The 18,502-nt window shown below is 44.4% G+C and overlaps 1 non-coding gene across 1 annotated transcript; it reads left to right on the top strand.

The window, feature by feature from the left end:
• The first annotated feature begins 2,917 nt into the window (after window positions 1–2,917).
• On the top strand, window positions 2,918–3,024 carry LOC132539138 (U6 spliceosomal RNA). Its single transcript, XR_009550444.1, has one exon. It is a non-coding gene; the product is annotated as a U6 spliceosomal RNA (small nuclear RNA).
• Window positions 3,025–18,502: the final 15,478 nt, after the last annotated feature.

Raw genomic sequence — 18,502 nt, forward strand, 5'->3', positions numbered from 1 at the left:
GGTAGCATCTGAAACCTGGTGGCTGAAAAAATAGTTAATATATAAAGCCAAACAAATTGTTGACCCATCATGAACCTAAAGGCTGGAATATTGCAGATGAAGATTTGGGGTCTCCATTTTGAAGATAGCTAGTAGGCCTATTTTAGTTGTATCCCAAAGGGATATATATTCCAAAGGGATATTATATTCCAAGGGACATATATTCCAAAGGGACATTATATTCCTACTGCTTTGTCCTCCTCTCACGCAGTCTCATCCTGCAGGTAGCAGGGATGGGTCTGGGCAAAGCCCTATTTCTTTTTCTGGCTCTGAGATTTTGAACTTTACATCCTGTCTCTAGATTTTATTCAAAATTAAGTCTGTCTCTAAACCCTAACACCATCAACACAAAATGAGTTGAGTTAGATTCTTAAAATTTATTTTGGATTTGAGTCCCCACCACACCTGCAGAGGAAAAGATTTGTGAATGGTGAAGCAGTGCTGCAGGTTTCTCTCTCTCTCTCTCTCTTTCTTTCTCTCTCTCTTCTCCCTCTTTACTTCCCATTTCCTTTTTGATTTCTTCTGTTACTATCCAATAAACAAAGATAATACAAATATTTTTATTTTTTAATTTTTAAAATATTTATTTTCCCTTTTGTTACCCTTGTTGTTTTATTGTTGTAGTTATTATTGTTGTTATTGATGTCCTTGTAGTTGGATAGGACAGAGAGAAATGGAGAGAGGAGGGGAAGACAGAGAGGGGGAGAGAAAGAGGCAGTGAAGCAGGTCTGCAGGTGTCTTTCTCTCCCCCTGTCTTCCATTCTTCTCTTCTTCCCTTTGTCCCAGCTGCATCCACAGCAGCACCATGGAGCCCTGAGGCCGGCGCCCTGAGACCCTGTCGCCCCCTGTCACATTGAGTAGCATAGCATCGCATCACCCCCAGGCAGCATTGAGCCATGCCGCGTTCTGTTGCACCCATAGGCCCCACCGCTGAGGCCTGGGCCCTGCGCCCTGAGCGCCCAGCAAGAACTGTGTGGAGGCCCCGTGTGGAAGTACTGCTGGGGACTCCCCAAGGTGCTGTGCCAGACAGCAACCAGTGGCCAGGTCCATAGTGCTGGAGCCCATCTAGTGAGATTCCTCCAGTTCCAAGTAAGTGGCCCCTGGTTCCTGTGCCCTTGAAGGCTGGGTTGTTGTGCCCGCCTGGGAAGGTGCTGGGTGGGGTGAGGGGCGAAGTTGGGGTACAGCCGCAGAGGGGCCAGCGCCCCCGGACCCAGTAACCCGGGACAGGCGCACCCCATAGAGGTGGCTGCGCAAACCCCCAAACCTCCAGCACCCAGCAGCCTTCAGCAGGGCGCTCCCCGAGATGGAGCCATGTGCATCCCTGGCAGGGGCACACCGCGAGCCCCCAGACCCCGCACCCCTGGCAGGGACAACCTGGAAGGGTGGCTGCGCGCCCCCAGATCGTGCTGCTTTTGGCTTCCGTGAGCGCGAGCATAGGGACCCCGTCCGAGAGTCTGGGCAGCCGGCCTTCCCTTTCCTTCCTGCCTGGAGAGGGGTCCTAGGTCCCTGGGCCTCACCCAGCTTGTCAGTGCTGGTGGCTCCAAATGCCCCAAGGGTGAGGACCCGCCAGCGCAGCTGGAGTCCAGGCAGTGCGCCTCCCGCCCACCCCAAACGCCCTGGCAGGAGGGGACCCCGGAACCCACCGACCTGGCTTCAGGAGCTGCCAGGCCCAGAAAACTTTCCGTGTGTCCGCCCACTCGAAATGTGCACCCGCTGTCCTTCCTCTCCGTGTGGCCCACGACGAGGTCCTCGGGGACGGCTGTTTGGAATCCTGAACTTCGAGTTTGGTCTGGGGCAACATGGCGAACCAAGCTCCCAAATTAGGGTGAAGGAGGCTGGGGCACGGGGTGCAGGTCCAGGTTGGGGGTCTCCTCGCACTACTAGAAGTGGAGTGTTTTCTCTGCCTCTGTCTCTCTCAGAAGAGACATGCATTTCAGAGGGGTGCCCCAAGCCAGCTGGCTCCAACCCTTGTTGAGCCCTGGGCCCGGGCTGTGGATTGGGTCTGGGCTGAAGGTCTGGCACTTTGCAACCTGCTGGTCCTGGAGGGCACTGCCAACACCCACCCCCAGCCCCCCTCGTCCTGGTGGCCTGGGCCTGGCAGGGCTCCGTGTGTGGTGGGGGGTGGGCAGGGGTCGCCTGGGGTTCTTGTGTCTGTGGGGACAGTCCTGGAGAGACTGCACTCTGCCTACTCACATAATGGGGCAGCCAGGATGCTGGCAGGTGGGAACTGCACTAGGAGCCCCACAGAGCCAGGCAGCAGCCGATCTTGGAGCTGGATAGGAACCGGGCAGGAACCGCAGTTTTATTTTAAAAAAATGAAATTTTAAAAAGGAAATTAAAAAAAGGAAAAATGTTATTTATTAATACAAAAAAGAGAAACAGAGCATGACTATGGCACATGCAAATCTGGGGATTGAATTCAGGACTTAATTCGTACAGAGCCATTGCCCTAGCCATTCTGCAATTCTAAAGTATAAATAGGTTATTTTATTTTTGTTGTTGTTGTTGTCACCAAGGTCTCCCTTTCTTTTTTTTTTCTTGTCTATTCTTTTCCACTCTTTTTTATTTTTATTTATTTTTCCATTTTGTTGCCCTTGTTGCTTAACATTGTGTGGTGATTAATGTCGTTGTTGTTGGATAGGACAGAGAGAAATGGAGAGAAGAGGGGAAGACATAGAGGTGGAGAGAAAGACAGACACCTGCAGACCTGCTTCACCACCTGTGAAGGGACTCCCGGGCAGGTGGGGAGCCAGGGGCTAGAACCGCGATCTTTCCTCTGGTCCATGAGCTTTGCGCCATGTGCGCTTAACCTGCTGTGCCACTGCCTGACTCCAACTGTCTCCATCTCTTAACACTTTTTAAATAAGATTATAATATAGTCCTAGCTTCGGTAGTACATATACAAAAATTGGCATGATACATAGAAGATTAGCATGGCCCCTGCTCAAGGATTACACACAGATTCATGAGGCATACCATATTTTTTCAAAAAAAGGATTATAAAATATATGTACACACATATAAATAATCATAATCTTTTAAAGAGCCAGTTAATGCAACCTGGGAGGCGGTTCAGTGGCAAGAGATCTGGATTTGTATGTGTGGGATCCCAGGTCTGTCTGAACTCTGGTTCTACATATGCTGAAGCTCTTTTAAAAGATTTATTAATCAGTGAGGGAGAAACGGAGGAGAGAGAGAGAGAGAGAGAGAGAGGAAAAACACTATAGCATCAGTCTGGAACATGTGATGCTGGAGGTAGAATTCAGGACCTCATGCTTGAGTCCAAAACTCCAACCACTCTGCCAGCCTCCAGGACTGCAGATTGGCTTTTTTGAATAAAATCATGGTAATATTGTTCTCTTAACTGTAAATCTTTTAAATAATACAAAGTCTTTTTAAAATTTTTCTCAAATATTGTGTCTGGGGATCAATCCCACCCAGAAACTTGCACCTGCATGGGACAGCTGAGAGGCCTCCCTGCCAGTCTCCATTCTGTATCCTTTAAGAGAGGGAGACATGCAAAGCACTGCTCCTCTATGCAAGGAGTCCCGCCCATTGCCTGCCTGTGTTTTCACTTGCAGTGTGGAGGATCAGACCCCCAGCCACATGCTATGCTATGTTTTCTTTTTAAGAAACAGACAACCTGCACCTAGATTTAGGCGGGTAACTGGACTCAACAATAGGCCAGGCCCATTTAAAATCCAAATTCAACAGATTTAGAACCAAGGCAAAGGAAAGAACAGTCACTATAATTTTTTTAAGACACTGGGTAGCTTCTTTGCATTGGTCTCTCTATATAAACATGTCAAGCTGACTTAGTTCTCCTTGAGACAGACAACGTGTGTATCTACATTTGGGTCACAATACCCTGCTGTATGTTGATCTTTGAAAGTAAATGTATGTGCTGGGGTGGGATTGGGAGGCAGAACTTGGAGAAAGAATCATCCTCATCAATAGGTGTTGCTACATTCAGCCTTCATATAGGAAACACCTCAAGATATCAGTATCAGAGCAACCATTTACAAGTATTTTTTCAAGATTTATTTTACTTTACTTGTTTATTGAATAAAGACAGAGAAACTGAGATCGTAGGGGGAGGAAGAGAGAAAGACACCAACAGCACTGCTTAACCGCCTGTGAAGCTTCCTTCTTTACAGGTGAGTCAACAGTTATTACTTCCCTTTCTTTCTTACCTTTTCCTTAGGATCTCATAAACTATTTGAAAGAAAATATGATGTGATGCTTGAACAGTGCTTTCCTCACTCAACTCATGAAATATGAGACAGATGTTTTGTGTCCTAAAGAAAAATATTAAGAACAAGAGCAATTGAAGGGCACATCATGGATTTCCCCTGTGCTGCTGGGAAATGGGTAAAGCATGGTCAGGTGCCCCTGGTTTTATTCAACTGCTTCCATCTCCCAGTGACTCGTTGGAACACCACCTCTAAAAGGCCCAGGGAGATTTGCTTTAGCTGCTGCAGCCCCTCAGTCTTCCCTGTGACCTTGACCAGGAGGACACAGTCCAGGCCACCTGAGTGAAGTGGCCTTGCTGGGCCCTTCTCTGTTCCCTTCCTGCTCCTGATGAGACTCACAGCCCCCATCCTCCTCACCCCTGTGGCATATCCAGGGGGACTCTGTCCCTGCTCTCACTGAGCCTCGGCCTCCTGCTCTTGCACTGCTGTCCTGAAAGGATGTGCAGGGACCTGGGGTTGGGCCACTGCACCCCGGGTCCTGCAGGAGCTGCTGCCCTCCAGGGTAGCAGAGTAGCAGGGTAGCTGAGTGCAGATGTGCTTGGTGGTGGGGTCCCGAAACCTCAGCCACAAGGCCATGTCACTGCCTCCCCTTGGAGCTTACAGGAGCTTCTTCTCTGCTTTCTGAGGACCAGGGACCCAGGAATCTCCACAGCTTACAGGGAGGGCAGGTGGGATTGCGCCTGTGTGTCAGTGAATGAACTGTGAACCATGAAGCCCCCTGTAAGATAATGAAAAAATAGGCTGTAGAAAAGCGCAGGGACCGGCGTAAGGATCCCGGTTCGAGCCCCAGGCTCCCCACCTGCAGGGGAGTCGCTTCACAGGCGGTGAAGCAGGTCTGCAGGTGTCTATCTTTCTCTCCCCTGTCTCTCTGTCTTCCCCTCCTCTCTCCATTTCTCTCTGTCCTATCCAACAACAAAGCAACGTCAACAATGGCAATAATGACTGCAACGAGGCTGCAACAACTAGGGCAACAAAAAGGGGAAAAAATGGCCTCCAGGAGCGGTGGATTCATGGTGCAGGCACCGAGCCCAGCAATAACCCTAGAGGAGAAAAAAAAATAGGCTGTAGAGATGGAGGGTGGCCCATGTCTACAACCTTAGGGGAACTGGGGTGGCTCGCAGTGGGGAGACTGAGGTGTCAGAACTCTGGTGGTGGGAATGGTGTGAATTCAAAGCCCTGTTGACAGGCAATTTTGTAAAATTAAAAAAATGAATCAATCGGGAGTTGGGCTGTAGCGCAGCTGGTTAAGTGCAGGTGGCGCAAAGTACAAGGACCGGTGTAAGAATCCTGGTTCGAGACCCCGGCTCCCCACCTGCAGGGGAGTCATTTCACAGGCGGTGAAGCAGATCTGCAGGTGTCTATCTTTCTCTCACCCTCTCTGTCTTCCCCTCCTCTCTCCATTTCTCTGTGTCTTATCCAACAATGATGACAACAATAATATTAACTACAACAATAAAACAGCAAGGGCAACAAAAGGAAATGAATAAATAAATTTAAAAAAAATGAATCAATAAATTAAAAAAATAGACAGCACATGGTAGGCAATAGCAAGGTGAACACAACACACCTTTAATTTCATTAGATGTTTAGCGTGAAGTGGCCTTTTCTTCCTGCTCTTTCCACACCATGGTTATCTCTGAGGCTCATTGCCTGCCGGACTCCACCTTTCCTGGAGACCTTTTTATTTTTATTATTCTCTTTCTTTTGTTTTGTTTCATTTTTCTTTTGATGGTGACACAGAGACAGGGAAACAGGGAGAGAAGACAAAGGGGAGAGACCCTTGTAGCACTGCTCATCAGCTCATAAATCTCTCTCTCTCTCTCTCTCACAGACACACACACACACACACACACACACACACACACACACACACACACGGACCCGGGACTTGAACTGCAGCTGCAATGTGGTGGTAACGCGTGTACTCTTCCAGCTGAGCCACCACCTCGGGCCTGGTCTTTGCACTGAGTCCTCTGTTTGCACACACCAGGGGCAGTTTGTGCACTGTGGTGGGTGACCGCCCGGGTGTGAGGCACACACAGACAGACGCACAGACACACACAGCAGGCAGGCAGCTGGCAGGCCTCGTCCCGTGTCCTCCCCAGTGGAAGCTGCCTCACTCTCAGGCCTGCAGTGAGAGCTCTGTTTCTCCTTCCCTGTACCTTCTATCTCGCCCTCTCTCAGCCTATTTCTCTCTGTCTCTGTCATAAAAAAATAATGAGTAAAAAAGAATGAAAGGAAAGCTGGCCGCTGGGAGCATAAAATGTATCACGCAGACAGCAACCCCCGTAGAAAACCCCTGCAGCAAAAATGAAGAAAAACATTTACATTTTTATAAAATCAGATTTCATATGATAATTAAATGTGTTATATTGAAGAGGTATCAATACAAGTAAATATTAGGATGAACTCTGTGTAGGAAATTGTTGCTTCCACCAACTAGGTTGTTGGCCTGTGGATACAAAGGTACTCAAGGAAGTACTTTGCTCCCTCCCTCCCTTCCTTCCTTCCTTCCTTCTTCCTTTCTTTGTGTCTTTCCTTTCTTCCTTCTTTCCTTCCTTTCTTTCATAATATCTCTATTTTTTCATGCCTAGGGTTTCACTCCTCCAAAGCTGTTTTGTTTTTCCCAGATAAGGACAGAGAGAGAGGAAAGCCCTCAGCACTGCCTGCCATCTTCTACAGTGTGGTGAGTCCCAGGCCTGAGCCCAGGTGGTGCACAGGGCAAAGTGGGCAACTGTCTGGCTCAGCCATCTTGCTGGTCCTGAAGGGTCTTTCCTACCTCTATTCTAGCTTTTACCTCATTTAATAACACTTCAACATACTAACTGCCAGACAGTTCTCATCTCTTTTTTATTTACTTTTAAATTTATTTTTACTTTTTTTTTATTAGAGAGTTCTTCTTCTAGCATTTGCCATTAGAGAGTTAATATTCATTCACAAAACTGTAAGGTAATAGGGGTACAGTTCCACATGGTTCTCACCACCAGAAATCAGTGTCCTGACTCCTCCATTTCACCTGGGTGATGTTGGGAGTGTTTGTCACCAGGAATATTGTTTTTATAGCTTCAATGAGAGGGAAGCTAATGTGCAAAACACCAGAGGAAGCTATGCACAGATTCACTTATCTGAGAGAAAAGTTCTCCCAAGAACACCAATATAGACTGATTCTATAACTAATGTGTGTGTGTGTGTGTGTGTGTGTGTGTGTACCCCTGTCCCAAATTTTTATAGTGGTCCTGCCTTTACCCCCTTTCTAGTTCACCCCCTGGCATCTATTACTACTTCCAGGAGTCTTTCCCCACCCCCCTTCTCTCTCAGATAAGTGAAACTGTGCAAAGCTTCCTCTGGTGTTTTCCAAATTCACTTCCCTTTCATTGATGCTATAAAAACAAGCTTCCTGGTGACAAAAAGTTTGGATCCTGGTGGAATAGTGGTACAGAGCCCTCTGGTTCACTTCTGTTCCCATAAATCACTCTGGGACTCTGGACCAAAGATCTTTATGGGGTGCAGAAGGTGGGAGTTCTGGCATCTGTAATTGCTTCTCCACTGGACATAGATATTGGCAGGTTGATCCATACCCCTAGTCTGTATTTATCTTTCCCTGGTGGGGCAGGGTTCTGGAGAGCTGTATTCTGGGTCATGTTGGTGAGGTTGTCTGCCCAGGAAAGTCAGGAGGGTAATACAGTAGCACCTGGAACTTGGTGACTGAAAGTCAGAAAGATGGGAAGCAGGACAAAACATTTAATGAATAAGAACCCTCAAGTACATGCGATGCCTACTTTAGGCCCTTCCACTAGAATTCCAGGCTTGTGAGGTCTGAGTCTAATCGGGAAGGACTATGAAGGACTCTTGTCTGAGGCATGTAATTGCCCCTTACTTATGGGGACATGTACACCTGTGCCCAGCATCCTAGGCCCAAGCCTATGTCTACTCTGTAACTTTGTTAGAAAACGTGCCGTGGAAATGGAACTAGGTGGTCTCATGTGTGAGGAAAGATCTCACCATAAGAGGAGATGGGAGGTTGACATCTCCGACTTGGTGTCTGGAGACAATCCACGGTAACAAGTCAGCAGCAGCACGTAGTGGCCTGGTGGCTCAGGTAGTGTTGATTGAGCTGAGCTTGTTTTTCTTTGAAATTCCAGTGGTTGGGATTTACCTTAATATACTTGACCTCACTATGCTTTCTGCTGTTTAAGGCTGTCTGCTAATAACAGTATCTTAGATACTGACAGGGCCAATAGATTTTGATCTATCTGGCTAAGGTTATAGGTAAGTTATAGGTACTTATACACACACATACACACATTCATCAAATGGTCTTTAAAGATTATAAACAGATGTTGTAAATATAGTGTCAATGGTGTAGATATGTCTCTCCATAACTTGTTATTGTCTAAATATGTGATATCCGTTTAAATTGTGTACAGTCTGGAGATGGCTTTATTGTGCAAATTCACTAAGAGCAGAAAACACCCAGAAAAAGTTGAAAGTCTCCATAGTTTGCTGGGTCAGGAGTCAATGATTTTCAACTGCTATCCTGCCTTCTAGGCTTCTATTGATGGTCAGTTGCTCCTTGGGGATCCTCTTGCTGGTCCACTCTCCTTGTTGGGGATATTCTGCCTGATTCAGCAGCTGTTAGCTTTCATTAGTAGAACACATCTGCTAGTTTTCCCCCTGGAGCCCCATAGATGTCGGTAGGTCTTGCTGAGATCAAGGATGTGCACCAAAGACACAGTAAGTAGACCAGGGTCTGCTGATGCATTGGTAGCTTTCAGTTTGCCAATGCTCTAACCCTTTGTAACCTAAAGTTTTGTTCTAAAAAAAAATCCATCCTTATTTGTGAAATGGATGACATGTTTTAATAAAATTACTTTTACACACACACACACACACACACACACACACACACACACACACACACACACACACAAAGATGTATGTAAATTTTCCACGGTAAGAAAACCAAAATAATTCTAGAATTTGGGGCTATTGGATTGGGTTATCTTATGCCTTATAGGTTACATACACATATGCACAAAAATCCATAGACCTATAAGATGTACCTTACGGAAAACCAAAATAATTGTGGAATTTGGGGCTGTTGGCTGTTTGGCTATTGGCCAAGAGTAAGGTTGTTCAGTTTAGGACTTTTTTCCCCCCAGTGCTAAGAGAGGAGCTGCCGCTGGAGGACAGTGTTAGACAATTAAAAAAAAAATCAATGCCTAGTATCCTTGCCTTTCAGAGAAAAGACATTTTAAATCCAACAGCACAGATACAGTTATCTTCTCATTCAACTGCATGAGTTTGACCTCTGAGGTTATTTCACTGTTTTGTTTGTCTCTAGTCATTGCAGTCCATAGAACTCAGCTCTTCTAAAAAATCCCCCCCCCGTGAGCCCCAGTGATTTCACCTACGAGTTATTTAGGAAACCGGAGTCTCTGTATCTGCTGCTTTCTGACTTGAACTGCCTTGTCTTCAGCACTCAGATAATTAATAAAGGAATGATGCCTCAGGTGTTACTGTGAGTCTGGTTTTGAGAGGCTTCCTTGTGCCTGTATGAATGGGATACACTCTTTCTAGAGAGCTTACACAACAAGATTTCTTTCAATGCCCACAAGGACTTCTTTGGATTGCTCCAAATCTTTCATCTTTCCTGCTTTCCTGCATCCTAAAGTTGTCTATTTCATCCTAAAGTTGTCTATTTCAATAACCCTGGATATATATATATATATATATATATATATATATATATATCCAGGGTTATTGCTGGGGCTCCATGCCTGCACTGCGAATCCACTGCTTGGATTCCATTCCTCACATTTTTGCTGCCTTTGTTGATGCCATTGTTGTTTTATTTTTATTGTTGCCATTGCTGTTGTTGTTGCTGCTGGACAGGGCAGAGAGAAGTCGAGAGAGAAGTGGAAGACATAGAGGGGGAGAGAAAGTATGACACCTGCAGACCTGCTTCACTGCCTGTGAAGTGACTCCCCTAGAGGTGGGGAGCCAGGGGCTTGAACTTTTTTGGATCCTTATGCAGGTCCTTGTGTTTCATGCCATGTGCGCTTAACCCATTGCACTGCTACTGCCTAGCCTCTATTTTCTAGTTTTTTTTTTTTTTTCCTACAGGGTTATTGCTGGGCTCGGTGCCTGCACCATGAATCCACCGCTCCTGGAGGCCATTTTTCCCCCTTTTTGTCGCCCTAGTTGTTCCAGCCTCGTTGCGGTTATCATTGCCATTGTTGACGTTGCTTTGTTGTTGGATAGGACAGAGAGAAATGGGGAGAGGAGGGGAAGACAGAGAGGGGGAGAGAAAGATAGACACCTGCAGACCTGCTTCACCGCCCGTGAAGCGACTCCCCTGCAGGTGGGGAGCCGGGGGCTCGAACCGGGATCCTTACGCCGGTCCCTGCGCTTTTTATTTTCTAGTTTTAAGGTCTTCCTTGCAAGGATATGGGTATGCTTACATGTTATTTTTATAATGAGTGCTCAATTTAAAAATATAAAATGTCTTAATTTAAAATGAATTTTCAATTTAAAACTCATGCCTGGAGATGAATAATAATTGTATTTATATACTATTTGCACTTGTGTTTCATTTGGCTCTTCCTCTTTTTTTTTGCCTCCAGTGTTATTTCTGGGGCTCAGTGCCTGCACCAGGAAACTACTGCTCCTGCAGGCATTTTTTCTATTTTATTAGGCAGGGCAGAGAGAAATTGAGAGAGAGGAGGGGGAGATAGAGAGAATGAGAGAAAGATAGATACCCGCAGACCTGCTTTGCTGCTTGTAAAGCAACCCCTCTGCAGGAGGAGAGCCAGGGGCTTGAACTGGGATCCTAGCGCAGGTCCTTGCACTTTGAACTATGTGCGATTAACCTGGTGAACCACCACCTGGCCTGGCCTTTCATCTTTAACTAAAATTAAAGTATGGTTTTTGTTATGATTGCCACTGTCCAATCAGTAAGGTGGTCCTGACTTTAATCTTGTGATACAGCTATTATCACTATCATTCCAATTTACAGTTGAATTTGCAGCTAGAGATATGTTTTTAACTATCAAGACACCGAAGAAATGTGACCACTAGCTAATTACAGATTGTGTAATTGGCAGAGCTGCTCTTGCTAACACTGAAGTTGATTGCACTCACCTCTTAGACTTTCTATAGATTCTGACTTAGAAAGGTACATAAAAACTCTGGTGACTGCTATGTGCCAAGTAGGGATTCATAGGCTTATTAATATTTTCTCAGTAGTGTAAAGCCACCTGTATTCTGAGGCTCATTGGATCAGTCAGTCAGATGTGTACCATACTGGTAGGACCTGAAGGTTCACAGATGAGTTGGAGCACAGCACAGCGTGTGCTTGATGACTTAGCTTCCTACCCACCGCAGCATGTCCTGTCCTGGAGTGAATGGTGCTCTGGCCTGTCCCTGATACAAAATTACACATTATTACTCTTTGACTCACAGGTTAGTTAGTTTTTGAAATCAGTGATTCTATTCAGTGTCAGTGAGGCTGGGGAAGTGACATTCTTACCAGCATTGCTGAGTTGGTTGCAAATTGATGCACACTTTCAGAAGAAAATTTTCTCAAATGATTATTAAACTGAAAAAATCACATGGGCTTGGGAGCCGGGCAGTAGCACCCCTGGTTGAGAGCAGACATGACATCTGCAAGGACCCCTGGTCAGGACTCCAGTCTCCACCTGCAGGAAAAAGCTTTACAAGTGGTGAAGCAGGGCAGGAGATCTATCTATCTCTATCTATCTATCTATCTATCTATCTATCTATCTATCTGTCTATCTCTATCTCTCTATATATCTCCTTTTCTCACTCAATATCTCTTTCCATATTGATTTTTCTGTCTCTATTGAACAAAGAAGTAAAATATTAATAAAGAGTTGTAAAAAAAAAGAAAATACATAGACTCTTTGAATAAGAATATACTTTAAAAAACTTGTCCCAAGGAAATCACTGGGCCTTTGCTCCAAAATTCAATACACAGATCCTGGTACGTCAGCAAAAAATAGACAAATAAGAAACTGGTTTAAAAAATGTTAAGTTCTGTGGACTGGGAGGTGGTGCAGTGGATAAGGCATTGGACTCTCAAGCATGAGGTCCTAAGTTCAATCCCTGGCAGCACATGTACCAGAGTGATGTCTAGTTCTCGCTCTCTCTCCTATAATTTCTCATTACTCAATAAATAAAAGCTGAAAGAAAAATTGTTAAGTTCCAAGTAGATAACTCATAAGCAGAGCACAGAACATAGATGCATAAAGACCCAGGTTCAGTCTGGTGTGTGTGTGTGTGTGTGTGTGTGTGTGTGTGTGTGTGTGTGTGTACATAGATGCATAAAGACCCAGGTTCAGTCTGGTGTGTGTGTGTGTGTGTGTGTGTGTGTGTGTACATAGATGCATAAAGACCCAGGTTCAGTCTGGTGTGTGTGTGTGTGTGTGCGTGTGTGTGTGTGTGTGTTAGAAATAAGTGTATCTGGGGCTGGGTGGTAGCACACCTGTTGGAGCACACATGTTACAATGCTGTAGGACCCGGGTTGAGGTCCCTAACCCCCAGCTTCAGGGGGAAAGCTTTGCAAAAGGTTTAGCAGGGATGCAGGTGTCTCTCTGTCTCTCTTGCTCTCTAATTTCCCTTTCCTCTCAATGTCTGGATGTCTCTGTCCAATAAATGAAGATAATAAATTTTTAAAAAATATATATATACACATATATATGTATATATATCTTTTTTAAAAAACTGAGCGCCACAAAGGAAAGACACAAATGGGCTGGGTGAATGGATCAACATGCCAACTCCCATGTGTAGAGGAGAAGCAGTTACAGAACACAGAACTCTCAACTTCTGCACCGCAAAAGGAATTCTGGTCCATACTCCCAGAGGGAGGAGAAATGTTATGGGAAGGTGACTCGAAGATGACTATTTACAGAAGGAATAGGTCAACTCATATCTTTAACCTTGGGAGAACCGCTGCAGTTCCCAGTGAAGGGACAGAAAATGAATGGAATTGTACTTCTGTTGTCTCATAATTTTGTAAATCAATATTAAGCCACTAATAAAAACCTTTCAAAACGTGAATCATCTGTGTTCAGGCAGTGGCACTCCCAGTTGAGTGCACATATTGACATGTGCAAGGACCCAGTCTCAAGCCCTTGGCCTCCATCTGCAGGGAAGAAGCTTCATGAGCAGTGAAGCCAGGATGCAGGCATGTCTCTGTCTCTCTCCTTCTTTCTCCCCAACCCCTGTCAGTTTCTTTCTGTCCTGTCAAATATGAAGGAAACAAAAACCAAAAAAAGAAAAGGGAAGGAAAAATAAATGGTCACTAGGGTCAGTGGATTCATCGTGGAAGTACCTCACCCCAAATAATAACCCTGGTGGAAAAAGAAAATCTGAAAATGGTAGAATTTTCTATTCAGTTATCAAAATAATGTAGTAGCATAATTTTATAAGTTTGGAAATAGATTAAAGATGCCATCTTAAGCAACAAAAGCAAATTAATATGTAACATATGATGGATTCCTTGTGCAGGCACCAATCCCCAGCAATAACCCTGGTTTTGAAAGCAAACAATAACAACAACAACAAAACTGAAAGTAATGATGTTGAGATAAAGAAGTTAAAAGAATCTTTAAATCTATAGCAAACAGGTAAACAGTGACAAGTCAGCCCACATATCCTTGTAGACACTATATAGAAGCCAGTGTGCAGACATCAGAAAAAACAACAGTGCTGTTGGGGGATGGTCTAGACATGAATTGCAGTAGATAATGAAAAATAAAATTGTTTCTAGAATGTAATTAGTAGTCTTTTTAGTTACATAGACTTTCCTCTCATTGTACACATTCTAGTGTTAATGAATCTAGTTTCCTTGATACTTGATTAAAACCAAGGGCGAAAGACAGTGATAATGAGGAACAATAAATAACTTCCAAAAAGCCCCCAGGGTTCACTCACTCACCATCTGGGTGGCCAGTCTCAGTGAAGATTCATGTGAACACCATACCTCTGGACCTGTACGGAGACTTTGCATGAAGTCTTGGAAGAGTGTCTGTCACACTCATGCTTAATGTACCCAAGTGTGGATTAACTAGGGGACAGGTGACCCTTTCAAATCACATGTAGGAACAACTCCAAATTCAGTTAAACTCGGTCCTCTTGCTTGTCTCCAAGACATCCACGGAGCACCCCCTGGTCTCTTCCCTGGCTGGCGAGTTTTTTCACCCGCCTGTTGCTGCTTCTGCTGTTCAGACCTCTTTTAATGTGGATTTCCATGTTCACTACAGGCTGTGTTGCAGAATAGACTCAGTGCCCTGTTTTTTTTTTATTTAAGTTTCAGGTGATCTTCAAGGGTTTTATTCAACAACTTCTTCTTTGGGACACCATCTTTGAAGTTTCTGAGTTTTCCTTCTGCTTTGATCTGATAAACTAGGCCTTGAAGACTGACTGCTCAGCCTCCTTAAATGTTCCTGCTATGCACTGTTTCCTCCTGGTGGAGGCCTCGGTGCTGTTGCCTGACAGTCCTTTTCATCAGCTCAACTCCCAGAACTTGCTGCACCACCTGGTTTGAATGGGAACATTCCTCGTCCTCATCTATTTTCCAGGAAGTTTTGCTGGTCCAAGAGTTTTAGTTTCCTCTTCCTCTCCTTTTGTTTGGCAGGGTGGGGAGGACCTCAGGCTTCTAGCGTGTCTCATCACTCTGGCTGGTGTTGCCCATTCATATAGAGATAGACTGAAACACCACTGCTGGGGCCGGATGGTGGCACATGTTACAGTGTGCAAGGACCCGGTGTCAAGCCACCAGGCCCCATCTGCAGGGTTGGGGGACAAGCTTCACCAGTGGTGAAGCAGGGCTGCAGGTGTCTCTCTGTCTCTCTCCCTCTGTATCTCCCCCTTTCAATTTCTGGCTATTTATATCCAACAAATAAAGATGAAAGAAAGGAAGAATGAGGGACCTGGGTGGTGGCACCACGGGTTAAGAGCACAAGGGACGAAGTGCAAGGACTGGCATAAGGCTCCAGGTTCCAGCACCGGGCTCCTCACCTGCAGGGGGTTCGCCTGATAGGCGGTGAATTAGGTCTACAGGTGTCTTTCTTTCTCTTCCATCTCTGTCTCCCCCTCTTCTCTGGATCTCTCTCTGACTTTACCAACATAAATAACAATAGAGAGAGAGGTAGAGAGAGGGTGAAAGGGAGAAAGGAAGGAAGGAATAAAGAAAGAGAAAGAAAGAAAGAAAGAAAGAAAGAAAGAAAAGAAAGAAAGAAAGAAAGAAAGAAAGAAAGAAAGAAAGAAAGAAAGAAAGACCACTCTCTGAAACTTGCTCTGGCGCTGTGGTACCTCACTACATGGTACTAGAACGTGAATCTGGACCACGTGCATTGCAAGGTTCTTGTCCTGCCTGATGGACAACATCTCCAGTCCTCTTTCTTAACTTTTTATTTCATTTTTATCTGATTCTTTTGTTTTTAAATTTTATGATTAGTTTGTAAAAGTCCAGTGTATACTGCCATCTCACACCCACCACCAGAGTCCTGAATCCCAAACACTCCAATACCCAGAAATGACCGCTAGAGTTCTCACAAGTCTTACACTTTGCTTGATTCTGTTTTGTTTTTTCAAGTTCATATGCTTCAGTTCTCTATATCCCACATGAGTGAAACCATCTGAGAGTTGTCTTTAATGCATTTATTTATATCTAGAAACAAAATCATCTTCAGTTCTATCCATTTTGTCCTGAAAGACACAATACCATCTTTTTGATTGCTGAGTAGTATTCCACTGAATATATATCCCATAACTTCTTTAGCCAGTCTTCTGATGATGGGCATTTAGGCTGCTTCCACTCTTTCACTATTGTGAATAATGCAGCTATGAACATAAGAGTGTCTATGTCCCTTCACATTAGTGTTTGAGTGTACTTTGGATACATGCCTGTATGGAGTTATGGGATACATGTATTGCATGGAATATTACTGTGCATTCAACAATATGATTACATACAAAACTTTTAGACAATTTGTTCAATTTTCTTGAAATATGCCACTGAGTCTTGATAGGGGTTGCATTGTAATTGTAGATTAGTTTTGGTAGAAAGACCATTTAATATTGTTTATTCTTCCAATCCAGGGACAAGGAATGTTTTTCAATTCTTGTGTGTCTTTCTCTATTTCTTTTAACAGTGCCCTATAGTTTTCCTTTATGTGTTTGTGTGGTTTATTTTTTTAACCTCCTTTGTGAGACCATCTCAAGGAATTTTATGTTTTTGGTTTTGATTGTAAATGTACTTGAGTCTTTTATTTTACTCTCTTCTAACTTTTTTGTATACAGAAATGCCACAGACTTATGAGTATTGACTTTATATCCTGTTACTTTATGAAATTTATTAAATACTTCAGTAGTTTGTCTGTAGAGCCTTGAGGTTCTCCAGATATGTTATCAGTCATTAGCAAATAGTGCTAGTTTGATTTTTCTTTCTAATTTGCATATATTTGATATTTCTTTCTTATCTGGTTGCAGTGATGAGGACCTCAGTGACTGTAGTGAATAACAGTGGAGGTAGTGGACATCCTTATATGGTTTTCCCCATTGAGAATGATGTTAACTGTGGGTTTGTCTTAATGGTGTTTACTAGGTTGAGTAAATGTCCTTCTTTTCTCAATTTCTGGAGTGTCTTTATTATAAATGGCTAATGGGTCATGTCAAATTATTTTTCACCATTAGTTGATATGACAGTGTGATTTTTTTCTTTTCCTTCTCTCTTCTCTCTCTCTCTTTCTGGTATGATAGATTTTATTGATTGGCTTTCAGATATTGTTCCATTCCTGTTTCTCAGGGATGAATCCCACTTGTACTTGGTGAATTATTTTCTTGACATGTTAGACTCGTTTTTCAGTGTTTTTTTAAAAAACAAATTGATTGTAATTTCTTTTTTATTATTATTTCAATGTATTTATTTATAAAATCGAAACACTGTTACAAACACTGGTATATTTATGGAATGGAGGAAATGATTTTCTAAGGAGAATAAAAAAGAACTGCACCAGGAAAGGCAAAATTACCGAGTAACACATCAAATTCATGCATTTCCTTTTAAGTTGCACATCACCTGTTGCCTATTTGGCTGTTGGCCAAGACTAAGGTTGTTCAGTTTAGGAATTTTTTCCCCCCATTGCTAAGAGAGGAGCTGCCGCTGGAGGGCACTTAGCACTTTTTTAATTGTTTGACCATTAAAAAAAATACCAGAGTCTAGTTTCCTTGCCTTTCTTTTAGAGAGAAGACTTTTTCCTCCTCCAGGGTTATTGCTGGGCTCAGTGCCTGCACCATGAATCCAACGCTCCTGGAGGCCATTTTTCCCCCTATAGGCTTCCCACACCTTGGAACACCCTTCAAAGAGCAGGGAAAGATTTTGTCAGAACAGAGGAGGTAAAAATGAACTCCCAGCCTCCACACCTGCAGAAAGTCAGGAAGCCCTGACCCATGACACCCAGATGCGAAACTGGTCAGAGTTACCAAGCACCCAATCTGAAAGTATGGGGCGTATTGGGGAGTAAAAGAGATAAAACCCTGTCCTGGAAAACTAAACAGAGGAGGAAGAATTGATTCAAAGGTATTTAAAGATAGAGCATGAGAGAAGTGTGTACATGCAAGAACTGGTCCTCAAGAAAAGGAGGTGGCTCAGTGATAGAGCACAGGACTTGCCTGGGTAAAGTCCAGAGTTTGATCCTTAAATCTGTCATATAACTGAGTAATTATTTTTAAAGTCCAGGTGGTGGAGCACATGTTATAATTCACAAGGACCCAGGTTCAAGCCCCCAGTCTCCACCTGCAGAGGGGAAGTTGCATGAGCATTGAAGTAGGTGTGCAGGTATCTTCTGTCTCTCTCCTTCTCTGTCTCCCCACTACCTCCCCAATTTTCTTTTTTTTTTTCTCACCTGACCGCACCTGGCCTGGCAGCCCCGCGCAGGGCCACGACAACCTGTCCAGGTCCCCCCGCCACAGCGCCCCTTCCCCGGGAGCCGGTGCCACCCATCGCAGCCTGGCCAGCGCGGCTGCCGCCCCCACGCCCCACCCTGGTGCCTCAGGCCCGCTCACCTCGACCCGGCCCTACCTCCCCAATTTTCTTTGTCCTGTCAAAAAAATTAATGAAATCAAAACCCAAAAACGAAATCTTAAAAAAAAAGTACAAATAAGCCTTTAAAGCAGGAGGA

This window comes from Erinaceus europaeus, chromosome 6 (genome assembly GCF_950295315.1).
Source record: "Erinaceus europaeus chromosome 6, mEriEur2.1, whole genome shotgun sequence".
Taxonomy (NCBI): domain Eukaryota; kingdom Metazoa; phylum Chordata; class Mammalia; order Eulipotyphla; family Erinaceidae; genus Erinaceus; species Erinaceus europaeus.